The sequence below is a fragment of the Dicentrarchus labrax genome, unplaced genomic scaffold (assembly GCF_905237075.1).
Source record: "Dicentrarchus labrax unplaced genomic scaffold, dlabrax2021, whole genome shotgun sequence".
NCBI classification, from domain to species: domain Eukaryota; kingdom Metazoa; phylum Chordata; class Actinopteri; family Moronidae; genus Dicentrarchus; species Dicentrarchus labrax.
Genome location: NW_026136723.1, coordinates 6,772,504 through 6,793,012, shown reverse-complemented (window position 1 = coordinate 6,793,012; position 20,509 = coordinate 6,772,504). Strand labels below are relative to the sequence as shown.

Below are 20,509 nucleotides of genomic sequence, written 5' to 3'. Positions count from 1 at the left end.
TATGCCTATTGTTTGAGTTGTTTACTTTATTACTAGGTTATTTACACATGGTATCTTGCGGTATGTAGCTTGAGTCAGGTGTTGATTGGCCTAGCTTAGCATCAAGACTGGGTGCAGGAGAAACAACTAGCACCTGCTGTCCAGAATGACGAATATGACTATGGACTTAATTATTGATTATTTATTATCTTATTGATAGGCTGTCTCATTTACAAGTTACATCTTGTAGCATGAAGCCGAGTCATTAGCAAGCAGCAACCTCTGTGGCTGGCAAACGAAGCCAACAGGGAAGTACCAACAACTGCAGTTCCTGGAAGGGCCACTAGAGGCTGGCTTCTGAAGTGAGTCGATCTCCATCTAAAATGCCCGACTTCACAGCAGAAATAAACATGTTAAACACAGTTTTGGTCTCTATAGGGGGTGAATTTTGATTATTTTTGACTCACCCATTTCAATTATACAAAAGCTTAATGTTATATAATTGTATAATTAAAGGGTATGGTGGCTTTAAGTGACAGGTGGGTGCCGTCACAGGTGGCTGACGGCCAGAGACGACCACACTGAGCTTCACAACGGGCTCTTTCTTGAAGTCGTGAATAAAATTTTTACATGTCTTGTGAAGAAACAAGATACAGCATGTTAATAAGTTAAAACATTTACTTACCAACGTGTTTAAAACTCAAGCATGTTGGTTAAACTAAAAATACAACAGTACACCTTCCAGGTTTCTCTTTTATACTTAACTCACCAAACCATCTTTATTAGTCTGTTCCAACAATCACCACCACTCTAACCACCTAACAGTATTAGATGTGAAAATATTCTGGCTCTACGCGCTGTTGCTGCCTCTCTGATGCCCCCGACCTCCCTCGCTTCTCTACCCGCTTCATGCCTCTCCTCTCCGAGCCTGTCCCTCTCCTGTCCCTGCTGTGTCCCCATCTTCCCCAGGAGTTAGAGACTAGTTTGGATCCTCTGTGAATCACCTTGTAACTGTATTCCCTGTCGTCACACTAGCCTAAATAAACCCTTAATTCACTGCAGTTAGATGTGAAAATACTCTGGCTGTACAGCTGGTTTTTCCTTGTTCTTTGGCTCAGTGTGTGTACTGCGCCGCTGAACGTCGCTCACTGAGGGGCTCTCATTCTTGGGAGTCTATTAAATTAGCGTCCAATCGCCCAACCCTGTTTAATGCTTTTTGCTACTGTCTACCTGTGTACTATAATTCTGAACAATGTTGCATGGTTTGATCTATTTATTGGTGTTTGTCTTTGAAACAAATCCTCTTGCACAAAGGAAATATTGCATTTCTTTTACACTGTGTGTTTAGAGCATGGATGGGCAGGCCTCTATATGTAACATATGATATGATGATACATGTTTGCTTTTCACCTGGTACATCACTTCTGCTCTGGACCCCTGTGAAAGACATGGGTGGTATAAGCAGCGATAGCACGCACCGCTAAGAGCGACACATACAGAAACTCATACTTCATGAACAATAGGGCTCGCACTGATTCACATCTGTTGAAGGAGCGGTGCACAATCACCACAGCACTGTGTGCTTAGCAGCGAAAACAGATGCCAGAGTGATTGTATTGCCATGTCACCGAAGTACAGTGGATTGCTGTCTTTCAAGAAGAATGGACACATACAGTTGTCAAAGCCTGATACAGAGTACAATACATCCGTTCTGACGCTGCTGATACGCGAGACTGTCCTTCCAAAAAAAACCTGACAGCATTACTCATTTTGGCAAATGCACAAAAATAACTAACACTATAGCCGCCGTAGGAATTATGACACATAGTCTCCATCAGTGCAAAGGAGGAAGTAGTGTGATATCCTCGAGTATCATATCATAAAGTCCACACAGTGACGAGGTTGGGGTGGATGGATGGGACTTTGCCATGGGAGACCTCTGTTTGCTTCCTGTTTTCCACCAACAGTCAACAGTCTTTTAATCGTGTCCATAACCCAGTGGTTATTATTGTAACCAGGAAAATATGAATATAATATGAATAGGTTTGTTTTTATTAGTGTATAATCACCTGAATATAAGAATCTGTGTTTGTGTTACCTTAGAATGAGCTGTTTTTATCTACAGAAGCCACTGGTTGCCTTCTATGGAGTCCACCATGTTGGATCACCATGTTTCTACAGAAACCCAGAACAGACAAAAATCAAACCAAACACTGGCTGTAGACAGGGCCTTTCCTCATTTCACAGCCATTGTTGTTTATCCTACACACTTTACAGCCCGTTCTCATTTTCGGGTCATCAAATACAGACAGAAGTGGTGTTCAGGTAAGTTGCAATCTGAAACGTCACCACTAGACACAACTGCATCCTACACACTGGTCCTTTAAATGCTAGGAGGTTTTTTTTCTAGTTTTGGGGGGAACCTAACCGAACCCAACCTTTAAAAAATAAAGCACATTAGCGGATTTGCGAATTTCCAAAAATGTTGTATTTTTAGAATATAACATATGTTATAAGAAATGCTATTTCTTTAAGGCAAGGTGAGACAGATCTCATCTCATCAAGTCAACTTAAGAGAAGAAAACAGGAAAAGTCTGAAAGTGACAGCTTTTGAATAAAAGACCAGTAGATGTGTCCAAATATGGTGTCTAATATATCACCTTTGTTGTGCGTGGTAGGAGCCTTATTCCACTCATGCATTGTGAAAAATGTAGGACCGTCTTTCTAAGCTTCAGTAATAATGTGTGTGTGTGTGTGTGTGTGTGTGTGGGGGGGGGGTTAAACACCATGCCGGAGCAGTTTAGTGCTAAGGACTGGCTTTCCATGTGAGTGTGTGAGCCCACAGCACAGTGAAGTGGAGCTGTGAAGGGGGATGGGCAGATTACAATGTCTTACACCATGGTGATGAAGTATTTCTTTCTCATGCACACTGACTCTTTCCCTGCTCTCAACCTCTCTTCACTTAGACCAATATAGGTCTTTCAATGTAATGTGCTGATATCAGATACTATCATTCATTTTGCCATTCAACTCTGATATAAAAGAGGTTTTTCACTTACCATAGCAACATATACATTTAAAAATATATTTTAATGGCTCAAAATGCATTTCTAAACACTGTAAACTCTTAACTGATGGGCCTGTCACAAAGCCCCTCACTATGAAACAGGACTCCTTAAAGTACCATGAATGAATCCTTCATTTACACATGAAAACATTTGATTTTGTGTGGTTGTCAGAGACCACTTAATTTGAAAAGGTGAAACCAAACCCCTTTAAATAAATACATTTTAATTTGAAAAGCCCTGAATTAACAAATGAATTACAGTTACATTACTGTCACATGAATGTTAAAATGTTTTCAGCTAAATTATTAGATTTGAAGGGATTTGTATTCCCAACAGTTTTCAGGTATTAAGATGGCCTACACCCCAAATTTGGGTTTAATTAATATGTAAATTAATGGACTATAATATATTAAGGGGGTTTTAATGAATTATCTGCACAGTTTAGGCTTGTATGGGAAAACTCCCCCTAAAAGTCTACTGATTAATATTATGTGTACCCCTTCATTTGTACCCTGAAACATAGTTCCCAACCTTTTATAAAATTAAATTTTCAAGTCAATTCAATTCAGTTTTATTTGTATAGTGCCAATTCATAACAGAAGTTATCTCAGGACACTTTTCAAATAGAACAGGTCTAGACCGAACTCCGTATAAAGACCGAATTCCGTATAAAAGGTAACCCCTTTCTCTCATTTATTAAACTGACGACCTCTGATAAGGTGACATACTTTATGGATATAGCATGTTACATGTAAAAAACTGTACCATTAACCCAAATAGTGAATTCAGTAACTGCAAGACGTTTGTGTAAAACTAGTGACTTGGATGAATTCCTGTTCAGGGAATTTTACCCACAATTCTCTGTTTGTATTATGGATTTGATATCATCTTTAACATCCTTACATACACTAAATTAAATTCAGTGTTTTCTTGTCCCTGACTCTTGGCCATCTATTAGACAATTTACTGTACATTTACTTTTCTAGCCTATTAAGTATTTGATTGTTAAACATTATTTAAAAAAATACACAAACCACTGCTTTAGTTTGCACTCCACCCGTGAGCTAGCAGAGCACCGGCTCATTCTATTCTAAGGAATTCTTATTTACATATTAATGGACTTTAAGGAGTAAAACTGCATTGAAATGTATCGAATAATCAGCTGTCTCCTAGAAATTATGTTTATATAACTAATTTGCAACCACAAATGTGGAAATTAACTGGCCAAATTACATTTTCTTTTAATATAATAAGGAAATGTTGTAAATGAATGTACCTGGCAGGCTGCATAAATGTTAATACTGAACGTATCAGTAAAATGCTCACTAATAAAGAATTGCTCTACGCCAAAAGAGGCAATCCATTTGTAGCGACTCCAGCATTATTCAGAGGTCAGCAATTAGACTTGAGACATAACATTTTTCATTACAATTTAACGGAAATCACGATCTTTCCCTGTGTTTGTTGCAGGAATGTTGGCGCAAACCCTGGAATGTGGCATGACACATCTATCTACCCCAACCACATATAACATGAAATTCCTCCTTGTATTTTCACCTTAACAAAAAAATGAAGGTCCTTTTAAAAGGCCCTGCACAGAAACACAGGTTTCAACTTTAGATTAGACCTCTGCTCAGGCTGAGTTGGGTGACTGTCCTGGACTCCATCCCTTTTCAGACATGGTGTGCGTTAACATTGCAGGCTCCATCAAGCTGCTAAAATGATGGCTCTTTGTCATTCAGACATAGGTGTATGTTATGTAAATGTTTGTAATGGCTTCATTCAGACAGGACTATGAGTTGAAGATTAATTATACGACAGAAGAAAAGTGTTTTCTATTCTCTCTCAGGCTGTGTCAATGATGGATTTTAAAACTTTATAATTGATGCATTAATATTAATGACCATCATAAACGTAAGGGTCGTCTTTCTTCTCACGCTGAATCCTCTCATAGATTTATCAACTTCACCATTTAATGACAAGACATTACAATGTTCCTAATTGCTGTTTTATTATGAACTGATCCAACATGATAAGAATCTCCTAAACAAATTGAAACTCTCTGCATGTTCCACTTCGCCCTGCTGCAGCCGCTGTGTTAATCTGACGGCTTCAATTCAGACTCGTGCCATGTTGTCGGAGTTGCCCCTCTCGTCAATGTCACACCTGGCCCAGATAGCCAATCAAATCAAGCAAGAGGCAGACTTTACTACTTTAGAACTTCCTTCCTGTTCTGTTGAACTGTGAGAGCGCTACAGAGAAGGGGTGTAGTGGGGGCTAAACCCACTTTGCCACGGGGCTTTTGGAGCGGCTGCACCTGTAGTGATGCGTCTCTATGTAATTGGCCCATAACTGCTGGGGTAGCTTCCATTAGCTAATTATCTCAGTTAGTTGTGCAGATAGCAGTCCTTTTAGCTTGAAAGCTTAAATAAAGCTTTTTTAGCTTGGTTAGCTCCCGGTGGTCCAAAGCTTCCGTGCTAGCGGTGTAAGCACCAACACTCCTCCGGTGCTCAGAGCTCTCAGTCCGGGTAGAGTCAGCAAGATTACTGCATGGCTAACTAGCTAACAGTGTCATTTGTCCCGCCCCTAACAGGTACAGCACAGGTAACAGGAGAGTCAGGAAGATGTCAATCAAGCACAGTGTGCACACAGAAAAAGGTAATAAGGTAAAATAATGAAAATCACCTGTGGGGGTTTACGATGTGCAGCGCCTTTAAGAGATGGTTTTCTTGTTATTCGCTCAATTCGAAGGGATTTTACTCCTAGACTGTGTGCAGATAAGCCTTACCATACCATAATATAGGTCATTATTGTATCCATTAATTATCCATTATGACATCATTTTCAATCAGTAAATTAATGGGATTTGAAGGTCAAAATATTATGGTAATTATTTCCACAGTGCTTTAGGTGCAGTTTGTCACTCTACCATGAAAAACACCAGTATACACATTGATTTCATATGTTGACGTCTACTCGATACTGAGGAACAATTATTACATGGCATCGTTAACCACTTAATGGGCAACAGTGTGCTAAGATGTGTTAAAACACAAATGGGACATCTACCATGGATTCTTTATACTGCTGTGGTTGACTGGTTTTATCTGTTCTGATCTAGAGAAATATTCATGGGTGTCCAGAGGGTGGCATGGACTTTAAAGGGTGTCTGAAATATATATATATATATTTGCTTGGAAAATCCCCCAAATGAAGATATTTGAACTCAAAAACATTATGTGGCACTAGTAAAACACTGAATAGAAATATCTAGGGGGCTGAATCAAAACATCCAATCAGAGCCAAGTAAGATACAAAGATGTTTTGAGTTGATTGCTGAGTCTTATGGTGCTATCCATTTGTCTCTTGAACTCGGAGCCCGAGTTGGAAAGTGTAAATCTTGCAGCCATCTTGCGACATTTCACTGAGACAAACCCCCTTTTGGTCGTAATTTCAGCCGTCCAGCTCGGGGTACCTCACAGTACACCGAGCTAAACAAGGACGAACGTACAACCTGCAAAACAAAAATGGCAGCGCCCATATTGAGATGTATTTTCTTTGTATTTGTACTACGTTGGTCGTTTTAATGTCAATTTCAAATGCTCCTACATACTTGTTTACATTGCTGCTTTAGTCCGGTCACCAATTTATGCATTGCACGGTGTTGCTGTGCGTGCAATACAATGTAAAGTTTTGTTTTCTAGCTGGTTTGCTAAATAGGCTAATGTAGCTAACAATAACTCTAGCCTGCCACTGCCCCTGGAGGCCCCTGGTGGCCCCTGGTGGCTCGAGAAAAACGCCACAGCACTTGTTGAAATTGAAATAGGTGAAAATGGACTTGCAATAATGGAAACTTGAAATGTTTGTGTTTCTGTAGAAAAACATATTATTATTTCACATTGAGCTTGTTTAGAAGAGCCACAAACAATAACAAGACAGCTGCTGCACTTCTTTCCGACTCGTAATGCCCAAAGACAAACTGGAACGCTATAAGTGGTACAAGCCAGGCAGTGACGTCACGTTCTCGCGGCAGAACAACTCGGGCTCCGAGTTCACGAGACAAATGGAGCGAGCGAGCAACCTTATTCTCAGAGTCCTAAAGTGTGCCCGGTGGATTCTTGCAAGTGCCATTAGGGGCGCTAGAACGAGCTAGAACAACCAGATTTTTACACAGATTATCTGTCTTATTTACTACTGTTAGGATATAGTGAAAGTTTCAGCAAATATGGCAAAAATATATTTTAATAAAAATTGCCTACTGCAGCTTTAATGTGTTAAATTTGACAGCTGATGGTGGTGGCCCTTCTAGATCTGCCCCTGGTTATGGTCATTCATGTTACCTGCTTTCTGGACTGACTGTTGAAACATTCACAGACTGCAGCTTTAAAGAATTGACAATGACAAGTTATTTATTTAAAGACATGTTGGTATGTAAATCATACAGTTCACCTCACTTACATTAAAATTAATCTTAAAATTTTATCTAGCTGCAACTACAGTTGGGCGAGTACTTTGCCACTAATAAACATCTGGTACAGATAAACTACTTTTTACAAGGACGAAATGTGTGTATCCGTTTAACAATGAATATATCGACTTTTATATATATATATATATATCAGTAGTTAGGTTTTTCGCATGTTTCCTACACATAGCCCGTTCTCATTCCCAGGTTGTCAGATATACACATGGTTTTTAGTTAGTTGCAATCTGCAATGTCACCACTAGATGCCACTAAGTCCTACACAATTGTCTTTAAATGTTCTAATTTTTTTTAACAACTTCTGGTAATCCATGACCATGTCCGGTTTAAGCCCCACCCATTCAGAGTATGGATATGGATAATTTATCTATACTTACATTACTTTAAAATGTTGAAAGCTAAACCTAATTAGATTTGATGAGGGAGTAATACTGGAACTGGATTTGGATCAATGAAGTGCGATTGAACTCCGATCGACCCCACTTAAAAGAAAGATTTTTGAGTCTTCCTCTCCTTTTTCAATATGAGCACAATATTAGGTTTTGGCAGATTAAACACAAATCTATCAGTGTTGGTATTAGCCTGCATTGGTCTACATTTGCTTCTCCTCTGCTTGCTTGCACACTCACTGCCCATCTGCTAATGCTCCAGCACGAGCTGTTGAGCCGCCCCAGCAGAGATGTAACTGAGCATGTTTATATCACAGAAACATGAACCGACACTATGGAGCAGTGCCACACTGATGCAGTCGTCAGGCTTTAAGGCTCACTCCTCCACTGCGACTTTTATCTCATTTAATTATGCTGAGAGGATGACATCGGAGCAGGGCTTTTGTGCTTGCTGAGATATGGCTCCGTCGTGTGGGAGCATCAGTGGGCAACTCTACCTCCGCGCTTCATCCCCCTCACGCAGACTGATCTCTCCATCTTCCTCCTTTCATTCACTGGTTAATGACATTACTCATCTCTCCCCTGGCCTCAGCCGTGTCAGTTGAACAGCTGGGGTTGTTCCTGGAGCACAGATCCTGGGAAACATAAATCAAAACTCCTCCCGCTGCCATTGATTGAGACAAAGGGAAGCAAAGTGCAAACCCTCCTCTCGTCCTCTGCTTTATTTTTTAGGATCTCATTTATATAAATTACTGGCTGAATTGGAGGGAGAGTTTGAATGTCAAATACACTGTCCTTGGTTGAGGTATTCCTACATGAACTTGACCTAGAGAAAGGTCTACCTTGGTGTTCTTCTTAGTGACATGTTTTTCTTTTTCAATTTGGACTGTCCTGACCATGACCATCTTGCACATCCAGAGTGCATCTGGTTACTTTTCATTTTTAGCAATGTGATTCAACAATTTACAATCTAGAAATATTAACAAAATTAGGATTAGGATTAAGTTTTACCCTTCTGTGTCGGTGTGCGATAGTTGTTGATTCTCTACTGAAAGTCAGACAGATGAAATTCTTTAAAGGTGGGCTGACAGCCCCTCAAGGTAAGTAGAGGCTTTCATTGCATCGTGTTTGACATGCTTGACTAAACTGAAGGTGACCCACACTCACTGTTTGAAAAACATCAAGTTTTAAAAGATCGAGTTAGCAAGACTTACAAAATATCACAGAGAAGACAGCAAGACAGGTCCAGTGTGTAACATTTAGGAGGCTCTATTTGTAGAAGCAGTTTTATCTACAGACACCGTGGGTCGCCTTCCGTGTTAAACTGCTGTGTTTCTACAGTAGCCCAGAAGAGACAGACCAAACACTGGCTGTAGATAGAGGCATTCACTTTTTTTGCGCGTTTCATGGCCACCGTAGTTTCTCCCTTGCACTTGAAAGGGGAGGGTGAAGCAAGGGAGTTGCCATCTACAATTACACTGATAGATGCGACTAAATCCTACACACTGGTCCTTTAATTGATTGTTCATTAAACCCCTTTCTCCAAGGTTTGGAGCGTCACATCCTTTCAAACATCATATAAACCGAATATGTTATGTTAGAATGGAAAGCTTAACATGTAGAAACACAGATATCAGAATCAGTTGACAATCAATATTTGCCCAAATCACATCACTTGACCCCCACCCGGGAACAGGAAGTGATGAAACATTGCTGAAAAGTGAAATGTTTTTCTCTTTCTCCTCCATCGGTTTGGTTGGGTCCAACTATAAAAACGAAAGTCAATATTGTTCTTATACATATTTAAATCCTGCTTCCACAAAACCCATTTGACCTTGGTTTGAGTTGCAGTAGCAGAAAATCTACAACATTCTTGTCTCTTCTTCTAATTTGGTAATATTTTTCAAGTAATTCCACATGTGGGCTGGTATATGATTTTTTTTCTCATAGAAGCAGATGTGTGGATACATTTTAACAGCTGGCTTGGTGACCTTCTTGGATATGGTGGCCAGTACATGATTGCAGGGTGGTACACCACAGCTGTTTAATTTTTGGCTAGCAGTGATGCAGACAGTCCCATCCCATCCAGCAATTCTTACATCCATCTGGACTGTTGTGTTTTATTGCTTTTTTATTGTTGTAGAAGTGGCATTGGTAGTCATAGTAGTAGAACTGGTACAGTACTAGTAGTAGTATTACAGTATTAGCAGCAGTGGTAGCTGTGATGGTGGTAGCATTACAAGTAGTTGTAGAAGTAGCAGCATTGGTTGTAGAGGTAGTATGGTAGCAGGAGCAATAACAATGTGCAATGCATCAATAGTTGTGGTAGTAGTTGCAGTAGTTGCAGTAACAGCAGTAAAGTAGCAACAGGGTGACAAGAGATGGGTTGGCGCCTCCTCCATCTATCCAGCTGGGAAAGTTCGAGGGGTTGAGGAAGCTGGGGCTGGGGCTGAGCCTTCAGCCGCCTTCAAGAATGAGTGGAGTACCTCAACTTGCAGCTCCGGGTCCCCGTGAACTCCGCTGCCACTCCTTCTCCAGGGCAACCAGCTCCAACCCCTCAGGTGAGCACTCACCTCAGCTCACAACCTATAGGTGGTTATATGCCCAGGAATGTCAGAACAAGCTCTGCAGTAACTGGTTACTTCCAGGGTACCACTGTCCGTAACGTGGCCGGTAAAACCACTGAGATCCTTGAAAATGGACCTGATATCACAAATGTAATTGTCCTCACTGGCACAATGATATTGTGAACAGCAGTCTGAAATATAGAGAACTGACTTTGTCCACCCAGCAGAAAGGGTCCATGAGCCAAATCTATGTGTCCAGCCCCATCCCCTCCTCCATGGTAGTGGGGGTTTTAGTTGGCTACTGTTGCTGCACACCTCACCAACCTGTACTACATTGACCATTTTAATCTCTTCAGGGGACGCAGACAGTTACTTGACATGATGACATTCATCCAAACTGTCCAAAAACATTTAATATGGGGTTGTCCACCCACAAAGCCCACATGGCTTTGCAGAGAGCACAGATCGATATATAAAAGCTTATGTTTACTGTTGGAAAGGACTGTCTGACGGCAAGGTAAAGAGGTGATTTTTGTGTGTTTTATTTTTTTAGGTGGTTGAAATATGCCTTGTTACAGGTACTCCTGTCTGCTTTACAAACTGGGTGTGTGCTGACTACCATCTACAGTAGGCCTACTGTAGTTAATACACTGACTATGAATAAGTACTTAACACAACCCCACTACAAAAACAAACAAACTATTCCTTTAACAGGGACAAAGAAATATGAACACATGACTTACACTGGCTGCTTGTTTTATTCTGACTGACTGATTTAAATGTTCTGATTGATCAGTTTTAAAGTGTTAAGTGGCCTTGCCCCCAATTATATAAAGGATTTACTGACTCCCTATGTGGCCAGGCATTCTCTGAGATCAGTAGATGCAGCTCTACTGGTTGTTCCTTGATCCTGGATTGTGACTAGAGGGGACTGGGCCTTTGCTATTTGAGCCCTTAGACAGCGGAAGACTCTACCGATTGAAATCAGACAAGCTACATCTTTAGCATCTTTTCATCCTTTCTTAAAACTTTCCTTTATATGAAAGTGTTGCTGAATTTTATCTTCCCACTCTTGAATTTTCAAATTGTTTTACTTTATTTCATCCTCCAGTATTTTTATGTTGTTTGATCCTTGAGTACAACTACTACTTACAGTAGTATTAACAGCTGAAGTATTAGCAGCAGCATGAATGTTACCTATGTTATCAGAAACCCTTCTACGTTGCTCTCTCGGCAGTTGCAGCTATTCTAGCTGCCTGGAAGGGCTGTTTTCCAGGGAGCAACAGCTCTGCGGTCACGTGTCAGGGAGGTCGGGGAGGTGGGGGGCAGGGAAGGGAAGCAGAGGAGAAAATCACATGTTCCCAGGAATGTTAGGCTCTGTTGTGGATGAGCAGTGGGAAGCTCATGGCCATCAGCATGAAAACAGTGGAGGAGTTCTGTTCATTTCAGGATGGAGAAGAACAGACCATGTTTCGGGACTGGTTATGTTGCTTACAAGAGAGCAGCTACGCAGCCATAAATAATATATGGGTGTAGGGTGTTTATTCCTTTGATCTGAATTTATGAAGGTCAAAGCTAATAACAATATTTTTGGACTGAAGTTTTCAATGGCCAAAGGTTTTGTAATAAATCCTCAAGCCAAATGACAAAAGAGGTCATATAGTAATATACCAAATTGTTGACAACAAATTGTCATCATATGACAACATGGCAACTGAGCAAACTCCATCTGATGATGACGTCCATGAGCTGCGGCTGAAAGCTGTGTAAAATGAGTAGCAGAATCAGAGTCAAGATTGTTTTGTCAGACAAAATAAGTTGTTTGTCGCTGTGTCCTGAAACAAACCATATGAGTTGAGGTTCAAGGTTCTTTCTAGACTAGCAGTCGAGGAAACAATCTCACTAAAAGGTCCATTTAATAGCTGTTGTCAGTTTTCAGTAATACCTTAGGACAAGGGTAACCTACACCTCCAGAGCCAAAGACGCCTGTTTACAGCCTCCTTGTAGCTTTGAAAAAAAAAATGATATGGAAATGAATAACAGTTTTTTTTTAACATTTCATTTGTCATTGTTGTAGGCCTAAAGTGATTCTTACATTCTCCGATTATAAAAATGTGTAGCCATTTTACACTACATCTTTACTTTACATCTAACCCTAATGAACAACAATTTACATTTTATCAGCTAGAATGTGCATCATACATGACCTTTTCCTCTATATTTTGCTGAACCTCAGTAGTGGTGGCTGTCTAGAGTCTCTCTAGCCAGGCTAACTATGGATTCCACATCCAAAAACTAAAAGTCTCAGAGTTTAATAGAGAATTTATGTGTTTTTATATGTTTTAAGTGTATGGACAGACTTGTTTGCTTTCACTGCCAGTGCTGCTGGTTTACTGATATGCTTGGTCTGTAGCTAGAAATGAGCATTATAAGACTCAAGTATGTTTTGTACCATTTTACTGAAGCTGCGGTTTCACCCAAAAATTACTTTCGCTCGTCCACATGAACGAGGTGACGACTGACATGGATTACTTGGTGAACTTAGCTGCTGAGCTAACTGGTAACTAGTCAGTCACAATAGCTCCTTCAGCTTCTCTCAGTTTTCTCTCCACTGTTCTGTGTACCCCACCCCTCGGTATTTTGTTCACCACTGAACACCATTTCTAAGCTAATGAGCTTGCCAGCTCGGTCAGCTGATTTCTTTGACCTCTTGGAGGGGAAACAAGTTATGAACACAACATTTACCTATCATCATTTAAGTTCATAAGGGGAACTTGTTAGTAAACAGTTGCTTATTTACACATCCAGCAGTTACAGACCAACATGAACCTTCTTTTGGAGTCTGTTTGTGTCCACCTATAGTGAGTCTGAGGGAAATATCCAGCACTTTAGTTGCTAAAAGCTCCACTGTGTTCACCAGATATTCTCTGGAAACAGCTGCCTGCTGCGCCCAAAACATAACTTTGTGAGTTGTGAGAGTGAACTAAAGCTAAACAGTGAGCTGAAATGCACTATAAAGCTCTGTATAAAAAAGTAATTAATGCTTCTTCCCAGTATATTATTACCAGGGTTGGGAATAATTTTGTCAATAATGAATCACAATGTCTTATTAACGGCCCCCTCTCGCCAAAAATCAGTTTTTCTTCTTGTTGCTACAGTGTGATGTTTGATCTTCACTGTGCAGAATGATGTATGTGCAGAGTTTGACACTAGAAGGATGCTTTAACATTAATTTAAAATCTGATTTTAAGGGGCGGGGCCTACAAACATGGCTTGTGACGTGAAGCAGAAGGAGTAGATGCCTTTTTAAGGATTTGAATGTGTTAATTGTACTTTCTTGCAAGAAAAAACATATCAGAAAACATTATTGTTAAAGCAGACTATTATATTTGTCTTGAGGGGGTCTTGAATATGAACAAGACAAGGACCCCACATGGACTTAGTGATAAGTAGAAGTGTCTGCCACAGATTCCTAAAACAGATACATTTTTAAAGCAAGATAACTGTCGCTGCATTTATGAACGCTGATCTTATAATCCACAGTTTGCCTTTAGCTTGTAGAGCTTCAGCGCACGCAGAGAGGGAGAAGCAGGCCTCTGTGATCTCCATATAGACGCGGTCCTGCTATTGCCTCTGGCTTATTGAATTCCCTCTAGTCACCACAGGAAGAAAATCCTAATTGACAATTTCACACCGGCTCCCCTCCTCCCCCGTTATTCATTTCCTATCATTAGTCCATGATGGGTCTTAACTGTATTCCATCTCTTTATTAAAATTACTTACACATTTCCTCCTCTTCCCCCTATCACCAGTGCCCCGCTTACCGCTGTGTGCTTGGAGTGCCCTTGTGAGGCTAGTCTTTGAGGAGCGCGCTGAATTGGTTGTATAATTGTCCGTTACGTAACTGAGTGAATTAGGCAGGAGATATGTTTAAAATGAGGGCACGGATTGGTGGCAGTGAAGAATACTGTGTTCTAGCTTTTTGCCTTGCAGAATAAAGGGGGAGGAGAGTTTGTCCATAAACGTGTGGATGTGTGTGTGTGTGTGTGTGTGTGACAACAGCAGTGAGGGTTGGAAAGGGAAAGACAGAAACAGATAAAGCTGGTGTGCAGCAGAGGGATAGATGCGTAGGCATGGTGTAACAGCATGAGTCATCACAACTTGGATGATGGACGTGCGGCCTGAATCCAAAGAGGCCCCCCTCCTGGAAAACTACTGTATATTTAAAACAGTTTTTCCTGTTAAACCCTTTAAAGTAGTAATCACAAAGAAGTGTTTTTATGTATCTTTCATTTGTGGTGTTAGGGCTTGTCATTGCTGTTGTGTTTTTTTGCACTGCACAACCCTGAGATCACCTGTCAGTCAATGTGTGGGCAGTACTGTGAATTCTTTTCCTGGAAATTTCTGTTACTGAAAGTTTGACTTTCTATAATTACTGCTTTTATCTGCGTCTATCAGCCATGCTGGCTATTAACAATCTATTCTAGAACAAACTGGAAATGTAAAATCCATCATTTCCTGTATGCTGGAGGAGTTTTTACGAAAAAGACCAGCAGTGTTAAAATGAATTTGAGGCCGAGGTGAAGTTGGAATGAAAAAAGTGAAATGTAAAACAGTAGGGAAGTATGTGCTTATTTGCTTTCTTGCTGAGAAGGCCAATAGCGCTCATTTACGTACTGCAAAGCTACTTTTTACGACAGGGCTTTTGGGGCTTCAGCACTGAAATCTTTTCTCAAAAGTCCTAATTCTTTTAGGATTTAAGGACTGAGGAAGAGAGAGGGGAGGGAGGAGTGAAAGAGAAAGTGAGGAAATGAGATGTTTAGCTGGTGAAAAGGAAGAGGGACAAGTGATGAAAAAGGAGTGAGGAACAGAGGAGTAAAGGAGAGCAGGGGTGCCAGGATTAGTTGTAAGATGTGTATTTAATCTTTCTTGCATCTTAAATTTCTTAATACTTTTTTTTATTTTATATTTTCTTCATTATATTGAAGTATCAGCGCATTAAAGACCATATTTACATGGCATTGTTGGGGATCCTTGATAAGCAGATTATTATGGGATGGACTTACATGCAGCAGATTTGTCAGATTGACATTCATTCTGTGAACTGCAGCATAGTTTAACAGAAATAGGTTTCTAGATAAGTAATGCTGTCAACACCAAATTCCTGCCCTACCTATGTTATATAACCTAAAAATAGTTATTTAAGATAGTAACTTTTGCCTCTTTTTAAGTGGTAGGAGTGAAAATTAGTCATCCTCAACATTTTTTTGTGTTCTGGTTTCAGAATGATGAAGACAGTTGGAGAACAATTAGATATAAAAATAGGATGTAGGCTCTACAGGGAGATTTTTTTCCTGGGCAACTAGCATGTTATTCCCAAATCATGTACAGATTTTTTTGGCATTCTATTATGTCAACTAGCTTAAAATATAGTGCATATATTTGCTTTAAATTGGAAAAAAAAAAACTTCCCGGGGGAGCATGCCCCCGAACCGTCCATAGGTTTGGCCTCAGCTCTGAATGTTTACAATGTCTGGCCCCTCCCTGCAGTATGGAGAGAAATTTGTATCAATACTGGAAACAAATGCATGTTTCATGAGTCATAAATGAAAAAAGATCTACAAATGTGTAATTTGTAAGTAATTTATTGTGCTCACAAATACATTTTCCACATACCAACCAATCTGAACAAATGTAAAGTTTTACAAATAAATACATCCCAGCTTGATTAAATTGTAAATGGATCCCCAGACACATGTGGACTGGGTTATATTTGTTTCTTGAGTTTTGAAACCCATTCCACAGCCTCCAAACCATAAATACATACATACATACATACATACATTTAAATGCTGGTGGATAACTCGGACGTATGGCTTTTCAGCGTATTCATGTGAAATATTACATGGAATATTCTGATGTCATCTTATAATTCTTCAGCTTCAAATTCACTAGCTAGGTTTCCATCCAAATGTAGCAGACCAGTATGTCAGATTAAGTAGCATTTAGCAGTGAAGCTGCAGTTTGCAACCATTTGAATACAGTTTAGCGTTCCAAGTGTGTAGGACAAACTAATGTGGCTGCGAAACTCAAGAAAACAGCAAAAGGTCCTATCTAGAGCCAGTGTTTGGTTTTCCATTCCGGGCTACTGTAGAAACGTGACGGCTCAACATGCGGACTCCAGAGGAGAGGACCCTCTGTAGATAAAAACATCCCATTCTTAGGTAACAAAAACATAATGATTCCTACTTCAGGTGATTATACAATAATTAAAACATAGCTTTGAATATTTTATTCCATTTTTACCAATATATCCTCCTAAATGTTACACACTGGACCACATGTTTAGAAAGAATAAGAAATGTGAGTTCCATCCATGTAAATATTGGGAGTCGGTTCATTGAAATAAAGAGCTGGTGGCGCTAATTCGCCAATCCAGTGCCATTAAACCTTTGCAGAAGAAGAGGACACGCAGATCGGAGGCAGTCAAACCTCAACCAGTGGAAAACCATGTGCACATGATGGAAATATGACATTCATATTTATTTCATGTGTTCGTGTGAGGAAGGACACAGTCTCCACATCACTCCACGCAGATCTGATGTTTCTGCCTTTCTTTTCTTTCGCTCCTGTGAAAGCTTGACTGACATTTATGTCACAAGCTTCATGTAGGCTACGTCATGATTTATTCTCTGTCAGTGTACTCATGTCATTAATAGCATTATTAGCACTCATCAATATTTATTACACTTATGTTATATACTGTATTATACATATTTGAATGTCTTATTTTCTGTTTTCTATATATTGTTATATGTTGTAATAAGTACGTATCTTACATACTTATTTTTACATACTTTATTTTCTATTTCCATTCCCACTGACTCACAGTACCCCTATGTTTATTGAGTGCCACTGTCCCAACATGACAACATTTTAATTCATTGTAGCTCATGAGTGAATATCATATAAACCAAACCAGCAACACCTACAGTGAGACGAGGCAAAAAGTGGCTCATGCTCTTTATGTGCAAGTACAACAGCCATGACAGTACATGTGGAAGCTCCCCTGCAGTGAGTACAAGCTTCTAATTTGACATAATTTGACATGACCTATAACTTAATTTGTCAGGTAGTGTTTGCTAAATCTAATGTTGAACATGTAATGAACATACGGCTTTAAGAGACATTTTACTTATTTTCATCCAGCTTCGTTAAACTTTCACTTCAAATTCAAGCTGTAACAGAGTTAGTCACAGCAGTCTTGAAATATTTATAAGACTGGAATTATATGGCTCTAATTTACTCTTTTTTTATGAAATCAAAATCGGTTCATCTGCAGATATGTTATCTTTCAGTTTTGCCATATGCGTTTGTGCCCCTGTGAAATGCCGTTTAATGTTTAACAGCTATGTGTTGTCACTAAGGTTAAAGTAGCACTTACAACTTATGAAAAGTTGACCGTACCATTGATTTATTCAGTGGACAGAGTGTGTGGGCACTAAACAAGTGACGAATGCAATCTGCCCACTGCATTAGAAAGCACCTACATGGACTTAGTAGTACCTAGAACCTGCAGCTCTGAAATACAACATGCAGATTACAGAATTTGTTGTGTGGTCATATTTGCAAATAATCATGTGCTGTAAAATATCAGTGATGACAGAAAGAAAATAATGAATCATAGCTATATTTCTGTATTTGCATAAGTACGCTATTGTTTACACTGGAACTACAAAAAATGCTTGCAACTGTGGCATTTTCCACATAATTAACATTAACGTTGCATTCTACATGTTTTAATGACAGTCAAAGGCTTATAATCAAAGCTGCACCAATCGATAATTAAACATAGATGAAATTATTGTGTAATGTGAAAGGGGTTGCTCGAGGTAACAAACCCACAGACAGTTTCACCCGACTCTGCAGTTCCCCTCAGATCGAGGATTTTAGAGCCTTTCAGCTCATTGTTTTGGTTTTACTGTTTTGGTTCAGTCTCACAGCTCCACAGGTAGATGTTTTCAGCACAGAAGCTCTGATCGACCTACTGTATGCTGCTAGCCAAGCACCAAATGGCAGACAGTGACTAACAGGTGAACATAGTGGACCTGAGACTGGCTTTGAAACAATAACCCCAACATCTGCCATTTGAGAAAATGCTCAAAAACAACATATGTTTATGTTCAAGTATCAAAGCCAACCAGCAGCTTTGGTATTGTGACTCTTGTTTGTCTGGAGCAAAGCAGACTGACATTACTATTGAGGGAAATGGAGATCAAGGGGAATGTACTGCTCAACAAAACATGAGATTTTAACACAAGAGGCCACTGTTTGCATCCCAACATTTCTTTTAAGCATGCCCAAGATTCCCTAACCTAAACCAAGTAGTATGTATGCTTAAACCTAATCCCTCTAAATAGATATCTAGATATGAATGTAGAATCTGTAGGTAAAGGACACGATTTTGGTATTGGAAACGTTCTGCATTTCCATTTCCAATCACATCTGAGCGAGCTTTGATTGCATGCAGGTAAACAGTCCAGCATCCAGTTATCTGGGCCAAGACTGGAGACTGCAGACACTGGAACCCCCCAAACATTGGTCTGAGTGTCTTCCAAAACCTTCTGGTGGAACACGACTTCCTGACTTCCTGGGCTCTTACTATGTTTTTCAATAATGTGTTTAACATTGTTTCAAACTTTAATAGATCATTTCTGTTTGTGTGAATCAGTGGATGTCAGGTCAGAGCGGACATCAGAGCTATGGAAACAAATGTGGTTCCTTTTGAGGAGAAGGCGATAACATACTTGAGTTCTTGAGAAAGCAACAGCTCACCCTCTGTAAAAAGGGTAAACATCGGTTAAATTGTGCTGAAATCAAGCAAATTAGAAACGCGATGAAGGCAGAGAATCAAACACTTTGAATGAAACAACTAACCTTTAAATGAATGCTTTCAACCATCTGCTGTGTAATCTCTCTTTGTTCTGGTTATATACAAAGACATTAACCATTGACCCTTCTCAATCATTGCTACCAACTGTGTGTACTCTAACTCCATTATGTTTTCTGCATCTACAACAATTACCTTTGTAGTCAACATTAGCTGTTATCTAGCTGTTATCTAACAGCTAATGTTGACTACTAAGGAATTCAACTGTCATGCAGTAAAACTGTTTAGACCATATACCAACAGAAGTACAGCAGTCCATTTTGGAACAGTATAGGTTGATAAAGCTGATATAACTGAAACAAAATAGGCTATTCAAAATAATTAAGATGCGAATAGGCTTAAGCATCTTTCCCCAAGACAAACATCCTGTGTAGTAGGCTATATAAAACATGAAAAATATATTCAGCCTTCATTAATTTACTGTAGGGAATTCTCAGCACATGTTTTTGTGCACACTCTGCCTTTTCCTTTTATTCCCAGTATTAGCTTATCATTATGAAGACTATAAGTTCTATGAAATGTCAAAACTATAAGCTCAGTCCAAGAAATCCTTGTTGGAATGCATTTCAATGCACACATTCTCTCCTCTTATTCCTCTGACCCACAGTCAACACACCCGTATGTACAGGGGCTACACATTTATCCACAGCACTTCACACAGTGTCCTTTGTTTGCTCCTTGAGCACTCTGGTGCTCAGAACTGTGCCTTTTCTCGGGAGGGGAGGGAACAAGTGATACTGAAGCTTGAGACTGTTTTTGTTACGCCAATGTTGAAAACAACCGTCAAATACATCGGCATAAAAAAGATGGACGTCATTCCTCCACTATCAAAAAGGAAGCCATAATATCCCAGATATGACCGCTGCCATCTTTCATGATGTTTTGGCTTCATTTCTGGAGAGCTGTCATGTCATCCATCGTTATATATGTCCATGGTCAAAAACAATTGACAAACTTCCAAGAGCAGCATTTGAAGATTTGAAAAGTGAACTGAATTCTCTGTTTTTCTATGTTCATTCTGAATTTAAAAGTGTACAGTACTTGGTAAACATTAAGGACCACGATCACCTTCT

The 20,509-nt window shown here is 39.7% G+C and overlaps 1 long non-coding RNA gene across 1 annotated transcript in view; it reads right to left on the bottom strand.

Moving 5' to 3' along the window:
• The window catches only part of LOC127357944 (uncharacterized), a 130,174-nt gene that overhangs the window by 1,163 nt on the left and 108,502 nt on the right, over window positions 1–20,509 (bottom strand). The gene's annotated exons all lie outside the window — the stretch shown is intronic.